Source organism: Cryptomeria japonica, chromosome 6 (assembly GCF_030272615.1).
Source record: "Cryptomeria japonica chromosome 6, Sugi_1.0, whole genome shotgun sequence".
Taxonomy (NCBI): domain Eukaryota; kingdom Viridiplantae; phylum Streptophyta; class Pinopsida; order Cupressales; family Cupressaceae; genus Cryptomeria; species Cryptomeria japonica.
In genome coordinates, this window is record NC_081410.1 from 447,796,231 (window position 1) to 447,815,381 (window position 19,151).

A 19,151-nucleotide genomic window follows, 5' to 3' on the forward strand; every position below is an offset into this window, starting at 1 on the left:
ATTTACAGCTTGTAGAGTAGTTGAAAAACTTGGGTAATTCACCTATATGCCGTAGATTTACAGCTTGTAGAGTAGTTAAAAACTTGGGTAATTCACCTATATGTCATACTCTTGCCAAGACAGACCTTTATCCGAAGGCTGTTCAGTAACTCATTGCCCAGGTCCACTCATACGATACATATTTAGCTACCGAAATGGAGACAACCAAATGCATGAGTAACACAATTGCCCTAATCCACTCAAAACAGAACAGAACTTTTACTGACTAGATTCCCTACCCAAAAGCATGTTAATGCAAAGGCATTTGGGGTATCACAATCGACCTAATCTTCTCAAACAATACATATCAAGCTTGTAGAGTAGTTTAGCACTCAAGTACAATCACTGATTACCCCAACCCAAAAAAAAAGTTACAGCAAAGGAATTTTATGCATCACAAATGCCCTAATATTCTCAAACACCACAAGCTTGTAGAATAACCATAACCACATAAAATGTCCTCTATCCAACTGGGACACTAACCCCAAAGGCGTTGAATAACACAGTCTGTAAATAACCATAACCACATGATTGTTTGCCACAGGCAAGGAGCTTCCCAATAAGCAAAATCTCCATCAAGGACCTGGAAATTTGCCTTAATCCTAAAAAACCTTAATATTCCATCAAAGTTCAGATGGAGCATGCCTACTTAAGTTTTTCAGTTTGAGTTAAGTACAGTAACTAAAACGGGGCGTTCCCAACGATGATCAGTCTCAAAACTAAAGATCGAAGTTAAAAGCTGGTTTGTCAAAGTTCCACACAGTTTATCAAGTAGTTTGAACCCAAAATCTGGATTCACAGACCAAAAAAAAAAATCTGCAATAAAAAATAATACAAAATTCAAACAGAAACATTAGGCTGGAAAAAATGGCCATGACCAATGACCATTCCCTGCAGCCTTGAGGACGGAGCCAATTCAACCCCTCCTAAATAAATTTTTTTATTAAACAACACATCCATTTACATACTGATTTACAAATAAGTTGACCAATTTCAGTAACTGATTCAAAAATGAAACAGTAAAATTTGCCCTGCATTGACTCCAATAACAATTGAGATACTTAATATTCCATAACCATAACCACAAGATAGGTTTGCCACAGGCAAGGAGCTTCCCAATAAGCAAAATCTCCATCAAGGACCTAGAAATTTGCCTTAATCCTAAAAAAACTTAATATTCCATCAAAATTCAGATGGAGCATGCCTACTTAAATTTTTTAGTTTGAGTTAAGTACAGTAACTAAAACGGGGCGTTCCCAACGATGATCAGTCTCAAAACTAAAGATCGAAGTTAAAAGCTGGTTTGTCAAAGTTCCACACAGTTTATTAAGTAGTTTGAACCCAAAATCTGGATTCACAAACCAAAACAAAAAATCTGCAATAAAAAATAATACAAAAATCAAACACAAACATTAGGCTGGAAAAAATGGCCATGACCAATGACCATTCCCTGCAGCCTTGAGGAGGGAGCCAATTCAACCCCTCCTAAATAAATTTTTTTATTAAACAACACATCCATTTACATACTGATTTACAAATAAGTTGACCAATTTCAGCAACTGATTCAAAAATGAAACAGTAAAATTTGCCCTGCATTGACTCCAATAACAATTGAGATACTTTGCACTTTATGCATCACTGTGCACTCTACGTGTCAGTCTATAGACATGGCATGGATATTTATGAATATAGAAATCAAAAAATGCCAGATCCAGACATTATCAATATGTAGCTGCTCTCCTGGAATCATAAAGAAAATTTATTTGGTTATGATTTATTACTTAGTAAAAACTAATTTAGTACAACTACTAATGGGTGGCAACTTTGCAAGCACCAAGTAAAGTGAAATCTTGTGTTTGATTAATGGGAAAGCCAAGGGGTTTGCAGGTGATCGATCAATAAACACATTATGCTTCTTAGCACTACTGCAACAAGGGCCCTACCATAATGTTGCATTGGAGGCAACGTTTAACCCATATAATTAATCCACATAAATAGACACGAGAGTAAAATAAAACGCAAGAAACTATAAACATTACTTAGTTATATGGAAACGATGTTTACATGTAAGAGAAAAACATTTGAGGCATCCATCAATCCAAATATGTCAACAATTGGTTTTTCTAGCTAAGAGAATTATTATGTCGTAGAAAAAGATTTTTAAAATTGAATTGATGAATTGGTTTAAACAATCCTCTTTAAAATTACTTATTTCTCAACTCAATTTTAAAGAGGATTTCAACTTCATTCATGGGCATTAAGGTCGTAGTTAAAGATTGCATTTATTAAATGAATAATCACATGTCTGATCCAACAATCCCTGGTACTGCTGAAGCTTCTTGTTGAGAGTAGCTGGTGCCTCTTCAAGGCATGCAACTTTTTTATAATCAATGAGCCTTAGTGGCATGACATTTATGTGAGAATAGAATCATTTTGATTATACATGGATTTGAAAAAATAAAAATAGTTGCACTTCACCCCAATGGCTAAGCGGATTTCATAAGACATCTTAGTCCTGAGGTCATAGCCGCATTCTACACACAAAACAGAGCGAGCAAGAATCCTTACTAGGAGTTTCAAATCTATGGTTAAGATGGCTCCTGTGGTTTAGGACACTTACAAACTTATACTCAGCTAAACTGCGGACTTGAGTTCTGTAATCAATCAAAATTGATATTCTAGTTCAGATTTGAAAAGACTTTACATATCATATGCAGACGTGAAAAGCTAAGTTGTATATGGTAATGAGAGGTTTGAAATCCAAAATCCATATTAAATTTGTTTCATAGATTTAAAGTAAATTTAAAACATTTGGTGAAAAGCAAGATTCGTATGGACTTTTTGGTTCAAGAATGATACAGATTTCAAATTTCGTGAACTGTAGATGTGAGATCGTAAGTGAATTATAATTAAATGCAGCCTCAAGTCTGGATTATAAATTATAAGACTACAGACTTGATATATATACTCTGTTAGACTTTATAGTGACTCAGATCTAAAAATCTAAACATGACATGGGGAGCAAAGTTTAGACCATAAAGATTTATGCAGACGTGGAAAGCTAAGTTGTATATGGTAATCAGAGGTTTGAAATCCAAAATCCATATTAAATTTTGTTTCATAGATTTAAAGTAAATTTAAAACATTTGGTGAAAAGCAAGATTCATATGGACTTTTTGGTTCAAGAATGATACAGATTTCAAACTTCATGAAACTGTAGATGTGAGATCGGAAGTGAATTATAATTAAATGCAGTCTCAAGTCTGGATTATAAATTATAAGACTACAGACTTGATATATATACTCTGTTAGACTGTATAGTGATTCAGATCTAAAATTTTAAACATGACATGGGGAGCAAAGTTGACCTCTCTAGATCATATAGATTTATGGATAAAAGAACTAGGTTAATTAGAGTAAATAAAACATTAGATTTTAGATTTTTTTAATTCAATTTTTTGAGTATAATTAAATAAACAAAAGGCTGGCAAAATCTAAATTTATATTATCAAATGCAAATTCAAATGTGGTGCTTGTGATACACAAAATTCAAATGTATACACAAAATTCAAATGTTGGTACCTGCAGTATTTCCTGGTACTTGTGATGTATTTCCTGGTAATTTTGATGGGTTGTTTTGCTTCTTTTCTCCTCATCCTCCTTATCATCGCTACCGCCTGAAATATCATCACCCACAAAAACTGACAAATACAAAATACCAATAAAACATTTTCAAAAGCAATCTACACATAAAAATACAAAAGAAAAACACATGTCAAAAATATGAAAATAGAACTCACAGACAATAAAAACAAAGGAGGCATGGCCATGCCAATGAAAAATAGAATCACAACAAAAAATAAAACAAAAAACATAGAATGATGGACAAAAACACCAACACGGTAGAATGTGATTTAAGCAGAACTTTCTAAACATTCATTAAGTCGCTGAAGTGAATCTGACTTCAACAATCAAACTGTTAACAGCAATGTAAATGCAACAAAAAATTGTATATTAACATTACAGTTAAAAATATATTCAATAAAGTTCATAATATATTTTAATTTGTTTTATAATAAATTTTAATTTATTTTTTATTTCACTCCACCTTAAGCAAGATTCATTCACCTATTTATTGGGCATTGAATATTCAATTTGCAATCAGGAACTTGTATCATCTATGTAATCACAAAAAGAAATGAGCAATTAGATGTAGCATACATAGCATAAGCAGGTATTTGCTAAATAGCTGCTTTATAACATCTACATATCTGGCCTCAACCATTGCAATCTTCCCGGTACTACACCATCTCTAGCAATCCATTCAACATGCTACCATTTTCAGATCTTTAAGCTTCAGTAACATGGTTTCTGCCCTCTCTTATATTGGCTAAGCATTCCTCTATCTCTGCAAATTTTGTTGGTCGACAACTACCGTAATAAGCTAATATATTTACTGCTTGTCCTTTTCCAGAATCAGTCCTGTTATACAATAAAAAATTTAGACAAAATAACATCTCAAGCTTAATAAATTTTAGCCTCAAAGCAAATTTTTTACTCATAGACATCAATGCCTTAGCTTAATTTATATTAAAATTTTAAAAATAAAAAAATAGAAACAGTTAAAAAAAAAATTCTCAGTGCTATCCTTTCTAATAGAGTAACAAAGCCAGGTGAACCAGACAAATGGTCCTGTTATTGGTTTTTGTCCTACCTTGGTTTAAATAGCCAATACAATGTTGTAATTTTGGATTTAAGTCCTTAAGAGATCATGGGTGAGGTTATCAAAAGAATAATTATTTGCCACAAGTTAGGCGCCAAGAAAGAAGAGGTGAAAGAGTTAAGTCTCTAAAATCCACGTTGAATGCTCTTTTTCCCAGGAGTTTAGGGAGCGTAGCAGTTAAGAGACTTAGGCTTTCTGTTGTTGCATTGAAGGGTCCTCCAAATTTGGCTTGAGACCAGCACTTTGCTGCTCTGTTGAAGACCCAGGTTGCAGAAGAAGTAAAGAGGTTGGAGGAAGGTGGAGGAGTTTGAGGGACTGTGCATACCTTAAGTGCAGATTCAGCATGGCCGATTTTCATCTTTTGACAGGTGAAGATGCTACACACTTCTTCATGGCATTGTTGTTGAATCTAAAATGTACAATTTATGAAAGGAGATATCTTGAGATCTTCTAGTGATTGTTGAATGCTATAACTCATACAGTTTTGGTCCCTAACTGGAAATCTGGCTCCACTTTGCATAAGGACACTGACATTTCAACTGAAGAGAGAAACAATGGTTGGGGTTCCTTTGGTATATGTGCTCAAATAAGAATAGAGCACAAACCTTCTAAAATGCTCTGACATCAGTAGGACCATATTGATCTTTTTCAAAAATATTGGATCCTTGTAATGTCACATTCCCCACGTTCTTCAGGCTTACTTTTGTTGGGCTCTCTTTGTTTATGACCAGCCTCCTGGCACTACCGACAATTGTAACTGACATGGATTTTATTGGCCAGAACAATCTGTTTCCACTGAATGTTGTGAGCGCTTACTGGAGATTGCAACAGCCTCTGAAAAGGAATTTCTAGCACTATACGAAGCAAGGGCCTTAGGTACACTTGCTGATCATGTTAGCCATTCATCTACTGATTCTCCATCACTCAACTGGCTATGATATTGATGAAATTTCTCCTGGAAAAAATGCCTGTGAAAATAAAGATATCTGCATATTCGAGTCAACTAGCTACTGTGGTAGTTGCAATAGCCAAGCTATTTGCAATCGAGAAAACATTACTCAAGTTTGATGGTCTGCTTTCAACGTTAACTCTTACTACTTTTGAGCATTTGGCCCCTAAACGAATTTCTGAGATTGGATTATAGAGATGCAGCTTGGCCAACATATGCGTGTTCTGGAATTGGAAGAATTTTATAAAACAGTTTAGAAGGACGATCAAAAACATCTAGCCCTCAAACTTGCACTGCCCATGATGGAGATGTTTGGAGAGGATTAGTTGATTGGTCCAATGGAGTTACCAGAGGAGGAAATGGCAGTTCCATCAGATAGGTGTCTTCTGATTGTTTTGGAAACAGCAAGGGTTGAAATCTAATAAGATTGATCTCTAATGCTTGTGAAAGGCAAGATAATTACATCAGCGAGTCTACGATGGTTAAAGCAACAGTTTCTTTAAATAGAACAGTTGGAATTGTGATTGATTTTCTTTGGGATGCAAAAGTTCATGATATGATGAAGGGGAATGATCTATTAGCCTCTGTCCAGGCTGTATGCAGGACAAGACAAAGAACAGCCACTTTGAAATGGCGATAGAGTATAACAAGGAAGTGTCATAAGACGGTGAATGAGAAGACAGATAGTTTGAGGAGAGAGTTTTTTGGGTATTGATTGGAAGTTTCATGCTTTGAAGTATTCAAAATTTTGTTTACTTGTTCTTTTTGAAATGTCTTGAACTTTGTTTTGTTAACCTAATACTTCAAAGCTTTTTGGAGCCTAAAAGACTAGTGACAGCGAGGGGATAAGAAGTTAGTTATGGCCCTAAACCAATGAAGGACAAGCAAAATAGACAAATTTCACGAAGGTGGTTTGTCACCTAAAATGAGAGGTATTGGTGATAGTCACAATCACAAAGGGTAAACTTTGAAGATAGTGTGGTTGAAGACAAATAAGGAATGGCAGTCCTTAGAGAAAACGATGACAGTATCAAAGAAGGCAAGGGTCTCATCACATATGACATTCCTTTAGTCGGAAGGCAGTCATTATGATAGTCATTCATGAGGTATAAAGCAATGAACAAGAGAAGAGTGTAATAAGGGAAGGCAGTTTAGTGCCTAGTTTAAAGGAAGGCCACAACCTTTCAAAGGACAGTGATTTAGTGGAAGTAACCATGAAGTTGAGGATGCAAAGGTTTTGCTGCAGGGGTCTCAAACAACTATAATTGAGGTTTGAAGATGTTGGATGTTGCGAGAAGAAAGAGTGATTGCTATTTGAACAAGAGTGGAGAATATAGAAGCAAGAAGAGTCATAGATGCACACACATAGCCTATGAGAGTTGCAGGTCAGGGTCACAAAAGCAACACTGTGATAACACAAAGGCACAAGCATTGCAAACACCAGGTGGTGAATCATGATACAAATTTTCACGCTACAGGTCTGGTCATAAGTAGAAGGGCAGGTAACTTCTCTGGAAATTGGAAAGCTAACAATAAGTGTTACCCAATCTGAGACAAAGATGTTTTATTTTCTTGCAAGTCAAAGAATGGCTTCATTGGAGATTCAAGACTGTCATGAGGGTTGTTAAAAGGTATAGGACAGTGAGTAAAGCATAAGCAGAGATTGCTAACTGAAGACACACAGAGAAGGGTAATCATAATGAGAAGATGAAGATGCCTAATCAGTCCAAGTGGCAAAGCAATGGCAGATAAAGAGTTATTGTCTTGACAATCTATGCATGGAATAAATTGAGGCGCAATAGCAGTGCCATAGAACAGTTTAGAAGACTATCATAGTATAAATTGTCAGTAACAGTTCAAGAATGCATACGTAATGGAAGGGTAATCATAATGAGAAGATGAAGATGCCTAAGCAGTCCAAGTGGCAAAGCAATGACGGATAAAGAGTTCTTGTCTTAACAATCATGTGCATGGAATAAATTAAGGCGCAATAGCAATGCCATAGAATAGTTTAGAAGACTATCTTATGTATAAGTTGTCAGTGACAGTTCAAGAATGCATACATAATGGAAAAGGAGATATGGCAGTCTTTAACAGATGAAATGGTCAGATGATGTCAAGCTAAGAAGATTAAATGAAGTTTCAATCCAGTAATAGCAGAGATTTGAGCCTAGAAGAAGCCATTATAAAGTATAAGTTGTCAGTGACAGTTCAAGAATGCATACATAATGGAAAAGGAGATATGGCAGTCTTTAACAGATGCAATGGTCAGATGATGTCAAGCTAAGAAGATTAACTGAAGACAGTCAAGAAGGACAGTCACCAGGAGACATAGTGTTAGACGTTAAAGCTAAGAAGATTAAATGAAGTTTCAATCCAGTAATAGCAGAGATTTGAGCCTAGAAGAAGCCATTATAAGACAACAGTGTCTTGCCAGTTGTTATTTATTGGTAGAAAATATAATAAGATTGATCTCTAATGCTTGTGAAAGGCAAGATAATTACATCAAAGAGACTACAATGGTTAAAGAAACAGTTGGTTTCAATGAGACAGTTGGAGTTATTATTAATTTTCTTTGGGATGCAAAAGTTCATGATATGACAAAGGGAGATGATCTATTATTATCTGTCCAAGTTGTATGCAAGACAAGACAAAGAACATTTACTTTGAAATGGTGATAGAGTATAACAATTAAGTGTCAAAAGACATTGAATTCTTTTGGTAGTGATTAGCATTTTTCATGCTTTGAAGTCTTCAAAATGTCTTGGACTTTGTTTTGTTAACCTAGTAATTCAAAGCTTTTTGGAGCCTAAAAGACTGTAGTGACAGTGAGGGTATAAGAAGTCAGTTATGGCCTTACACCTATAAAAGAGAAGCACAATAGACAAATTTCACAAAGGTTTGTCACCTAAAATCTGCTGACCTGTTGTAACAGTAATGAGGGAGCTTGAGGGGTGGAATGTTCAATGTTGCAAGGCAATGAAAGGTGTTGGTGATGGTCACAGTGAGCAAGGGTAAACTTTGAAGATAGTGTGGTTGAAGACAAATAAGGAATGGCAGTCCTTAGAGAAAAAGATGACAGTAGCAAAAAAGGCAAGGTATCATCACATATGACAGTCCTTTAGTTGGAAGACAGTCATTATGATAGTCATTCATGAGATACAAAGCAATTAACAAGAGAAGACCACCTTTCATAAGGGAAGGCAGTCTAGTGCCTAGTTTAAAGGAAGGCCACAACCTTTAAAAGGACAGTGATTTAGTGGAAGTGACCGTGAAGTTAAGATGTGAAGGATTTGCTGCAGGGATCTCAATAAATTATCATTGAGGTTGGAAGATGTTGGATATTGCAAGAAGAAAGAGTGATTGCTATTTGAACAAGAGTGGATAATATAGAAGCAAGGACAGTCATAGATGCACAAACATAGTCTTTAAGGGTTGCAGGTCAAGGTCAAGGTCACAAAAGGCAACACTGAGATGACATAAAGGCACGAGCATTCCAAATACCAGGTGGTGAATCATCATACAAATTTTCATGCTACAGGTCAGGTCATAAGTAAAAGGGAAAGTAATTTCTCTGGGAATAGGACTAGTAACAATAGTGTCACCCAATCTGAGGCAAAGATGTTTTTGTTTCTTGCAAGTCAAAGAAGGGTCTCATTCAGGATTCAAGACTGTCATGAGGGTTGTTAAAAGGTATAGGACAGTGAGCAAAGCATAAGCAGAGAAGGGTAATCATAATGAGAAGATAAAGATGCCTAGGCAGTCAAAGTGACAAAGCTATTACAGATAAAGAGTTCTTGTCTTAATACTCGTGTGCATGGAATAAAGAAAGGTGCAATGACAGACAGTGTCATAGAACAATTTAGAAGACTGTCATAGTATAAGTTGTCAGTGACAGTTTAAGAATCATACATAATGAAAAAGGAGATATGACAGTCTCTAAGGGATGCAATGGTCAGATGTTAAGCTAAGAAGATTAACTGAAGACAGTCAAGAAGGACAATCACCAAGAGATGTAAGTGTTAGTCATTAAAGCTAAGAAGATTAACTTAAGTTTGAAACCAGTAATACCAGAGATTCCAGCCTAGAAGAAGCCATTATTAGACATCGATGTCATTGATAGAAAATTTAATAAGATTGATCTCTAATGCTTATGAAAGGCAAGATAATTACATCAGCAAGTCTACAATGAATAAAGCAACAGTTGCTTTAAATGAGAGAGTTTTTAATCAGTTTTCTTTGGGATGCAAAAGTTCATGATATGACAAAGGGGGATGCAGGACAAGACAAAGAACAGTCACTTTGAAATGGTGATAGAGTATAACAATGAAGCGACAATGAACGAGAAGAGGGAAGTTTGAAACCAGTAATACCAGAGATTCGAGCCTAGAAGAAGCCATTATTAGAAATCGATGTCATTGATAGAAAATATAATAAGGTTGATCTCTAATGCTTGTGAAAGGCAAGATAATTACATCAGCAAGTCTACAATGAATAAAGCAACAGTTGCTTTAAATGAGAGAGTTTTAATCAGTTTTCTTTGGGATGCAAAAGTTCATGATATGACAAAGGGGGATGCAGGACAAGACAAAGAACAGTCACTTTGAAATGGTGATAGAGTGTAACAATGAAGTGTCAAAAGACAATGAACGAGAAGAAGGAAGTTTGAAACCAGTAATACCAGAGATTCGAGCCTAGAAGAAGCCATTATTAGAAATCGATGTCATTGATAGAAAATATAATAAGATTGATCTCTAATGCTTGTGAAAGGCAAGATAATTACATCAGCAAGTCTACAATGAATAAAGCAACAGTTGCTTTAAATGAGAGAGTTTTAATCAGTTTTCTTTGGGATGCAAAAGTTCATGATATGACGAAGGGGGATGCAGGACAAGACAAAGAACAGTCACTTTGAAATGGTGATAGAGTATAACAATGAAGTGTCAAAAGACAATGAACGAGAAGAAGGAAGTTTGAAACCAGTAATACCAGAGATTCAAGCCTAGAAGAAGACATTATTAGACATCAATGTCATTGATAGAAAATATAATAAGATTGATCTCTAATGCTTGTGAAAGGCAAGATAATTACATCAGCAAGTCTACAATGAATAAAGCAACAGTTGCTTTAAATGAGAGAGTTTGAGTTTTAATCAGTTTTCTTTGGGATGCAAAAGTTCATGATATGACAAAGGGGGATGCAGGACAAAACAAAGAATAGTCACTTTGAAATGGTGATAGAGTATAACAATGAAGTGTCAAAAGACAATGAACGAGAAGAAGGATAGTTTGAGAACAGATTTTTTTGGGTAGTCATTGGCATTTTTCATGCTTTGAAATCTTCAAAAGTTTGTTTACTTAGTCTTTTTGAAATGTCTTGAACTTTGTTTTGTTAACATAACACTTGAAAATTTCAAATCTTTTTGGAGCCTAAATGACTGTAGTGATAGTAGTGATAGTGAGGGGATAAGAAGTCAGTTATGGCTCTAAACCTATAAAGGACAAGCACAATAGACAAATTTCACAAAGGTCTGTGTCGTAAAATCTACTGACCTTCTGTAACAGTAATGAAGGAGCTTAAAAGGAGAAATGTTCAATGTTACAAGGCATTAAAAGAAAGGTGTTGGTGATAGTCACAGTGAGCAAGGGTAAACTTTGAAGATAGTGTGGTTGAAGACAAATAAGGAATGGCAATCCTTACAGAAAAAGATGACAGTAGGAAAAAAAAAAGGCAAGGCTTCATCACATATGAAATTCCTTTAGTTGGAAGACAGTCATTATGATAGTCACTCATGAGGCATAAAGCAATGAACAAGAGAAGATAGTAATAAGGGAAGGCAGTCTAGTGCCTAGTTTAAAGGACAGTCACAACCTTTTAAAGGGCAGTGATTTAGTGGAAGTGAACATGGAGTTGAGGAGGTGAAGGATTTGCTGCAGGGATCTCAAACGATTTTCATTGAGGTTTGAAGATGTTGGAAGTTGCAAGAAGAAAGATTGATTGATATTAGAAGAAGAGTGAAAATATAGAAGCAAGGACAGTCATAGAAGCACAAAAATAGTCTATAAGAGTTGCGGGTCAAGATCACAAAAGGTAACACTGTGATGATATAAAGGCATAAGAGTTGCAAATACCAGGTGGTGAATCATGATACAAACATCATGCTACAGGTCTGATCATAAATAGAAGGGCAGGTAACTTATTTGTGAATTGGAAAGATAACAGTACTGTCACCCAATCTCAGGCAAAAATGTTTTTGTTTCTTGCAAGTCAAAGAAGGGTTTCATTGGCGATTCAAGACTGCCATGAGGGTTGTTCAAAGGTATATGATAGTGAGCAAACCATGAGCAGAGATTGCTGATTGAGGACACGGAGAAGGGTAATCATGATGAGAAAATAAAGATGCCTAAGCAGCCCAAGTGGCAAAGCTATGACTGATATAGAGTTCTTGTCTTAACAGTCATGTGAATGAAATAAAGAAGGGTGCAATGGCAGTGCCATAGAACAGTTTTGAAGACTGTCATAGTATAAGTTGCAGAGACAGTTCAAGAATGCATACATAATGAAAAAGGAGATATGGCAGTCTTTAAGGGATGCAATGGTCAGATGATGTCAAGCTAAGAAGATTAATTGAAGACAGTCAAGAAGGACAGTCACCAAGAGACATAGCGTCAGTCATTAAAGCTATATGGATAAAGCCTCTAGAAGGGAAACTAAAAGGGCAAAGTAGGCAAAGGAGTTTTCAAGACATAGTGTAAGACATAAAGCATGAAGGCAGTCCTCTAGTTAAGCTTAATGTGACAATCCTTTGAGGTTGCAGAGCCAACATCTCATGGATTGCAAAGAAATCACAGTCAAGACGGTTGAAAGACAGTTGATCACATTATCAGTGATCTGCAGTCCATGTTTGACATGTTAAAAATGTTAAATACTCATGAATATTGTCAATATTGTCAAGATTCTTTAAAGGTCTTTAAGTAGCCAAGAACCATGAGGAAAGGACAGAGACATCCAGCAAAAGCAAAACAAGTACATGACAAGTGTGAGCAAACAAAGGGGTAAATCATAGTGTCTTCATGGACAACAAGGTATAGGTAATGCTTGATAGACAATCTATCATGCAGGGTATTAGTGGTTGCCCCTCTATTAAACAGAGATAATTCAGTGCTTTCCTTTCTACCAGAGTAACCAAGCTAGGTGAACAAGAAAAATGGTCCAGGAACCTAATTCATTTAAAGACTTCAAATGTATACACCAAGTGACCAGATAATCTAATGGTTTATGTGATCAAATATGATACAAAATTTGGTCCCCACTCTCATACAAAGAGTTCATTGCTCACAATGACTTTGGCCGTTGGTTGCAAGGAGTTAATTACGCTAATAGTACTCTGTCAATGTAAAACTGACATGGTTAAGGGAGAGAAATCAAAAGCTTCAACTAATATGGTAATCCTGAGAAATATGCCTAGATATAGACAAGTAAAAAATTGGTTAACCTTGATGCAACAATTGTGCTGATTCCACACCTAGAATTACTGTGATACCATATTTAAGAGCAGCTTCCGAGGCAGATGGTACCACTGCCATAGTGTCATGCTCTGTCAGGCCTCAGGGCAAGCAATCTCACCTGTTCTGTGCATGCTCTAAACCATTCAAAAGTTTATTCACAGACTAGATACTTTTATAAAGATTTCTAAAGAAATAATTTGTTTTGTCCGTTTGCCATAGATATGACACATGTTCCTTAACCTTAGAAATACACCATGTACATAAAATTTTGTCATCTTAAGAAAAGGTAGGCCTCATGTATAAAACTAGGTTTAAACAGGTAGATGAGGAGGAGACATTCCAGCAGCCACACCTCCCACTTAGATGCCTGCAACGACTTGATTTCACAACTAACATCTAAACAAATACTGCTTGGCAATGGCATACACTGTCAATGTTACAAAACTCAAATATGCACAAACGTCAGTTGAATAGAAAAGTTTCAAGGTCACTCTCCTATTCCCTCAACCACACCTCCCCCCTACTTTACCTCCTTTAGGCAGTCTTAACTAGCTATTATAAATTACTTTTGGTGGCCTACTTCTGTTCTATAAAATTTTACCCCTACAACAAACAAAGTCAAGAATAAACAAGAGGTATTCCGAAGTGCCTGACATAAATAAATGAAAAATGAACAGTATCACATATATTATATGCATATATAATAAGTCATGAGATTGCGAGCATACGCATGGCCAACTTCACCAATTGCTCTCAAACATAAATTTAATATTAAAAAACTAATGAATGGTAACAGAAATCCTAGATTGCAGACCATTAGTAGATAAATGAGCTAGAATGTCTCAAATGCTATTGCTCGACAGAATCTTTTATTCTCTGTTGGTCAAGTTAACGTTCATGTCATCAAATAAAATATAATTATATTCTACATGTCATTAAATATAATTCCATGTTCTTTGATATTAAAAATTACCCTATCAAAAACATATATCCATTAACCAGATGAAACAGAAAAGAGGAAAAACAACAACACATGAATTTAAGTAATTACACTCAAGAATTCCTTTGGAGGTGCTGGGACTTACAGCATTCCTCCGCAGACGATGTGGCGCCGGAGCGGATGCAGGGCATAGGGCATCGGAACGGTCGACTGAACATTGAGCATTCTGGTGAGGAAATCTTGAAGCATAGGCGGCAAATTAAACAAATCTTCCAGCATTAGCGCCATCACTGTTGAAGTCGCCTTCGCCACGGGAAGGGCTTCTCCAGGCGGGCGATGGAACTTGCAGAAAACTAAACAAACAATTTGCTGGTTTATCAGATCACCCAACCATATATATAAGCAGTCAAAGCCATGGAGCTTTTTTCAACGGCTATGGAGCGGAGCCTGCTTTCTCTGCTTTTTACAAACGAATATAGTGTGGAGCGTGATTTCTCTGCTTTTTTCAACGGCTATGGAGCGGAGTATGGTTTCTATACAATTTAAATTAAACTTTAAACGTGTGGTCAGGATGGCCGAGTGGTCTAAGGCGCCAGACTCAAGTTCTGTTCCTCTAACGAGGGCGTGGGTTCAAATCCCACTTCTGACAATAAAATATTTAATTTAAATTAAGATTCTAAATGTTAATATGTTACATTATTTTTAAATGAAAAGGTTGGTCATCTTCTTGAAAATGCATGAGGTGAATAAGGTAGATCATTAGATACGAAGAAAGGAAATTCAATTTAAAATAAAAATAAAAAATTGCTATAACAAATCAAATTTCAATTCAACAAAATAAAACGAATTCATTTAATTATCAAATTTTTAAATCAATATATTAAATTTAAATATATAAAAGTTTAACTTTATAAAACCAAATTTACCAATTAAATGAATGAAAAAGTATTGCCTACAACTACTAATAAATATAACCATTTCCTTTCTATTGTCATTTAAAAATAAATAAAAATAAAATATTAAATTATAAAAAAATTATGTGTATATTAAAAGTTTTGAAATTATTTTGCAAATATTAGAATCATTAAAAAGAAATTTATGGTTTTCAAAATGTATTAAAAAATAGAATGATTTAAAAAAACTATACAAAATTGTAATTATATAGAATACATACAATAATTGATTTTTAATAGAAATAATTGTTATATAATATAATTTTTAATTTTTATTTTTATTTAATTTAAATTTAATAGTGTAAATCAACTCCTTGTAAAATAGCTAATTCATTTAATTATTAAACTCCTTTTAATCATTTCAAATCAAAATACAACATTTTTAATTTTCAATTTATTACTAAATACAATCAAAAGTACTTCCTCAATACTACTTAGGCATTTGCCAAAGATAATTTTTTATTCTTAAATGTACCCCTGTGGACTCCATGTATTTTCGTTTTTCATGATACTTGTCCAGAAGCTTCACTGAATTATTAAATATATATTTGGTCTAAAAGCTTAAAAAACGGATGTCAAAATTTTCTTAAATTTACATATATTTCTGGCTATATAGTTGCCACAAAAAATATATATATTTTAAATAAAAAGATTGAAAAAATTAAAAGTTAAAATTTATTTGTGATTGGTTCAAATTAATTTTTTTAATAACTAGTTAAATGGAAAAACAAAAAACTCATTACAAACAGCAAGTACTAATAATAAAAAGGATTCAAATAATAAAAAGGTTTGAGATTGAATTATACAAACATTATAAGAAATTATTGGAGGCATTATAACAAAGATAGTCTTGGGAATCACTAAGCATTCGTTTTAATTTAGCAACAATTTGAGCAAAAAGAAGGGTTTTATCATCAATATTTTTTATTTAATTTAATTGTAAAAAGACAGTCTTCATCATTATTAATATTTTCATCTAATTCCACACATAAGATTATCAAATGAAAAGTTTTTACGATATGCACAAATATTATGTTTGATATCTACAATTTGATCACTAGATGTTAAATTAAGTAAAAATTCATTCTTTCAATAAGTATCATTTAAAGATAGTGCTATGAAGCAATATGATATGTACACTTGTCATTCTTTCACTTCAAGTGTCACATAAGTATCATTTAAGATAGTGTTATGAAGCAATATGATATGTACACTTGTAATATGGTTCCTATATTTTTACTCGCTTTAATTTTGTCACAACCCTCCTTTTTAAAATACAATTCTATTATATTTTTGGATAAGTTATTTAAATGATTGAATGAATATTATTAAAGGATTAAAAAATAAAAATAACACACACACACACATGGAAAATATACATTATTTTTATTTATTTATTTTCCACATCCAATTATGGCACATGTTGTAGGAAGAATAAGAAGCTTCTAGAGGATTCTCCACCACCTTGCATGTAACTCCTCCACTAAGTCTAATCAATTTGCATGAAGTCCAAAATTGAGAAAGAATCTCCTTTTTAATTAAATTTTCTAGATAATGGAATAGAGGGAATTTTCTTATAAAATTATATGCAAGTTTCAAAAAAGGGAGTTGATTATGTTTTGAAGGAAATTTCTCAAGTTTTAGAAGTAGATCTTTTGGTAGTCTCATTTTCGTTGCAGGAATTTTAAGTTGTTGTTTGAAGGATTTTCTCTCAAGTTGAAAGGAAGGATCATAAGGGTAGTTAGTGGATTCAACATCAAGCTCAATAAACCAGGTTCTCTCCTTGTCGCTTATCTTTACATTTACTTATGAGGAATTCGTAATATCAAAAATATAGTTATAGATCTTCCTTTATATAAAGAAATTCTTTTATTTGATTTTCTTATTTGGGGATAAATAATAATGATGATACTTTCATATAGTGCATGTAAAATATAGTTATTTAATTATTTTATTTCCCTTAAGAAAATATGCACATGATCTTGCTTTTGTTTTCTCCCAAAAACTTTAACAAAAGAAAATCATATTCCTTTATTTGTTTAAAATCTATTTTTCTGAAATCAAAATTCTTCCTATGTGATTTGGATCTTTATTCCTCCCTCTAATTCATTTCTCTGGTTCTTCGAATGGAAATCTGAATCTCATTCTTTAATCTCTCTGTGATTATTTAAAATTTCTCTGTGATTATTTTTTAAATCTCTCTGTAATTATTTTAATCTCTCTATGATTTTTTTTTTAGTTAAATAAATCTCTCTGTGAACTACGTTGAATAAAATTTCTCTGTGAATATTAGCTGAATCTCTGTGAATATTAGTTAAATGAGTCGAATAAAATTTCTCTGTGAATATTAGCTGAATCTCTGTGAATATCAGTCGGACAAATTCTCTCCCTGTGAAATCTGAAAATAAATAATCTTCCTATAAATAACTCTCTATCCCCCTCTCTGGACATTGGTTGAGAAATAGAATATAATCCCTCTATGTAAGCCTACATTTCTCAGTTTAACACCTACCTACTTCTCGATAACCTGTGCATCACTAGAGCAAATTACTTCTCTGGTTATTTTTATTTCTCTATTATATTTTGTCCCTAGGATTAATATGATATTCTCTCTTACATTTTTTTATTTTTTTTTTATGTATACATACCTGTTTATGTATTCTCTTTTTATACAAATTAATATTCTAGAATGAACTATAATATATATATATATATATATATATAATGTGAAGTGATTAATAAATTTATGCGATTATGCGAAGTGATTAATATCTATATTCACACAATACAATGCATGTGCGTATCGGCCTGCAGGTAGAGGATGGAGTTAATACTCCGCAGGGAGTGGTACCGTAACAGTACCCCCCACTAGCCTGCGGTCACTGCTGCGACAGTGGCCGCAAGGTAGTGGAGGGGACCCGTGGGGTCCCACTCCCATTAACCCTCTATAATGTCAATCAAATATAATTCGAAGGGCAATGTTAATTGTTAAAAAGAAATTCTCTTTTTCATATATGTTTAAAATGTTAGTTTATTTAAATTCCTTCTTTTATATATAAATATAAATTTTAGTTAATAAAATTTTTAAACTTAGGTAAATTTTAGATTTATAACTAGTATTAACAAATTTATATTAAATGATACTTAGATCTTCTTAAGATCCACTTAGCAATTAAATGACTTGAAGCTAAATTCAATGTTGGGATTAGTGGTTTTATAAGCGATATTCTCGCATGCAACTTACCCTACCTTTGCTTCATGCAAATGTCTTTACATTGATTTCAATTATTGGTGTACCCTTCTTCATGCAAATTATACGTTTAATTGTTAGTATGCAAGTTACCTAGCTATCTTTATTATGCAAGTTATATTCAAGTTTTGAATAATAAATAATTCTAGTTATGGTTTTTATTCCATGTCATTCATCAAGTAGTTATTTCAATTAATTGAGCTTTGCAATGTCTAAATATACGCGTTCAATTCATAAGTATTTTCCAAACATGATGTTTATCATAAGTTAGAGAAAAAAATTAAATAAAGGAAGTTGGAAAACCAAAACCAAGTAGCGTTCGGTATATACAATGCCTCTGGTTCATGCTTACGGGTAATGTCGTCGTGTTGAACTACTGCACTTAACGCCTAATAAAGCTACATCAACAACGTCTATGGCATCGTCCCTATAAATCATCGGGGAGTAATAAGGGACACTTGGAAGTTAAAATCCAAGGGGCAAGTAATCCCCCTTGGATCGATAATTTAATAGGATAACTCTAAAATGATCTTTCATCCGCTGAGTTAAACTATAGTAAACCCCTATAGGGATGGTGAGTGAAATGCTTTTATGAAATTGATTTAATCTCAAAAATTATTGTCGATTGACAATTGGTCATGGGTGACGCTTATGATAAGAATTTAGGATCTAGTGTTTTAGGCCACAAGCAATAGGCCATCTTGAACCTTTTCTTAAGTGCTACCACCGTGGGTAGCAACCGCAGAGAAACTATCTGGGACATTGACCCTAGAAAGGGTTGTGTACCCA

General features: G+C 34.0%; 1 non-coding gene across 1 annotated transcript; it reads left to right on the forward strand.

The window, feature by feature from the left end:
- Positions 1 to 14,724: 14,724 nt before the first annotated feature.
- On the forward strand, positions 14,725 to 14,808 carry TRNAL-CAA (transfer RNA leucine (anticodon CAA)). The gene has a single exon. It is a non-coding gene; the product is annotated as a tRNA-Leu (tRNA).
- Positions 14,809 to 19,151: the final 4,343 nt, after the last annotated feature.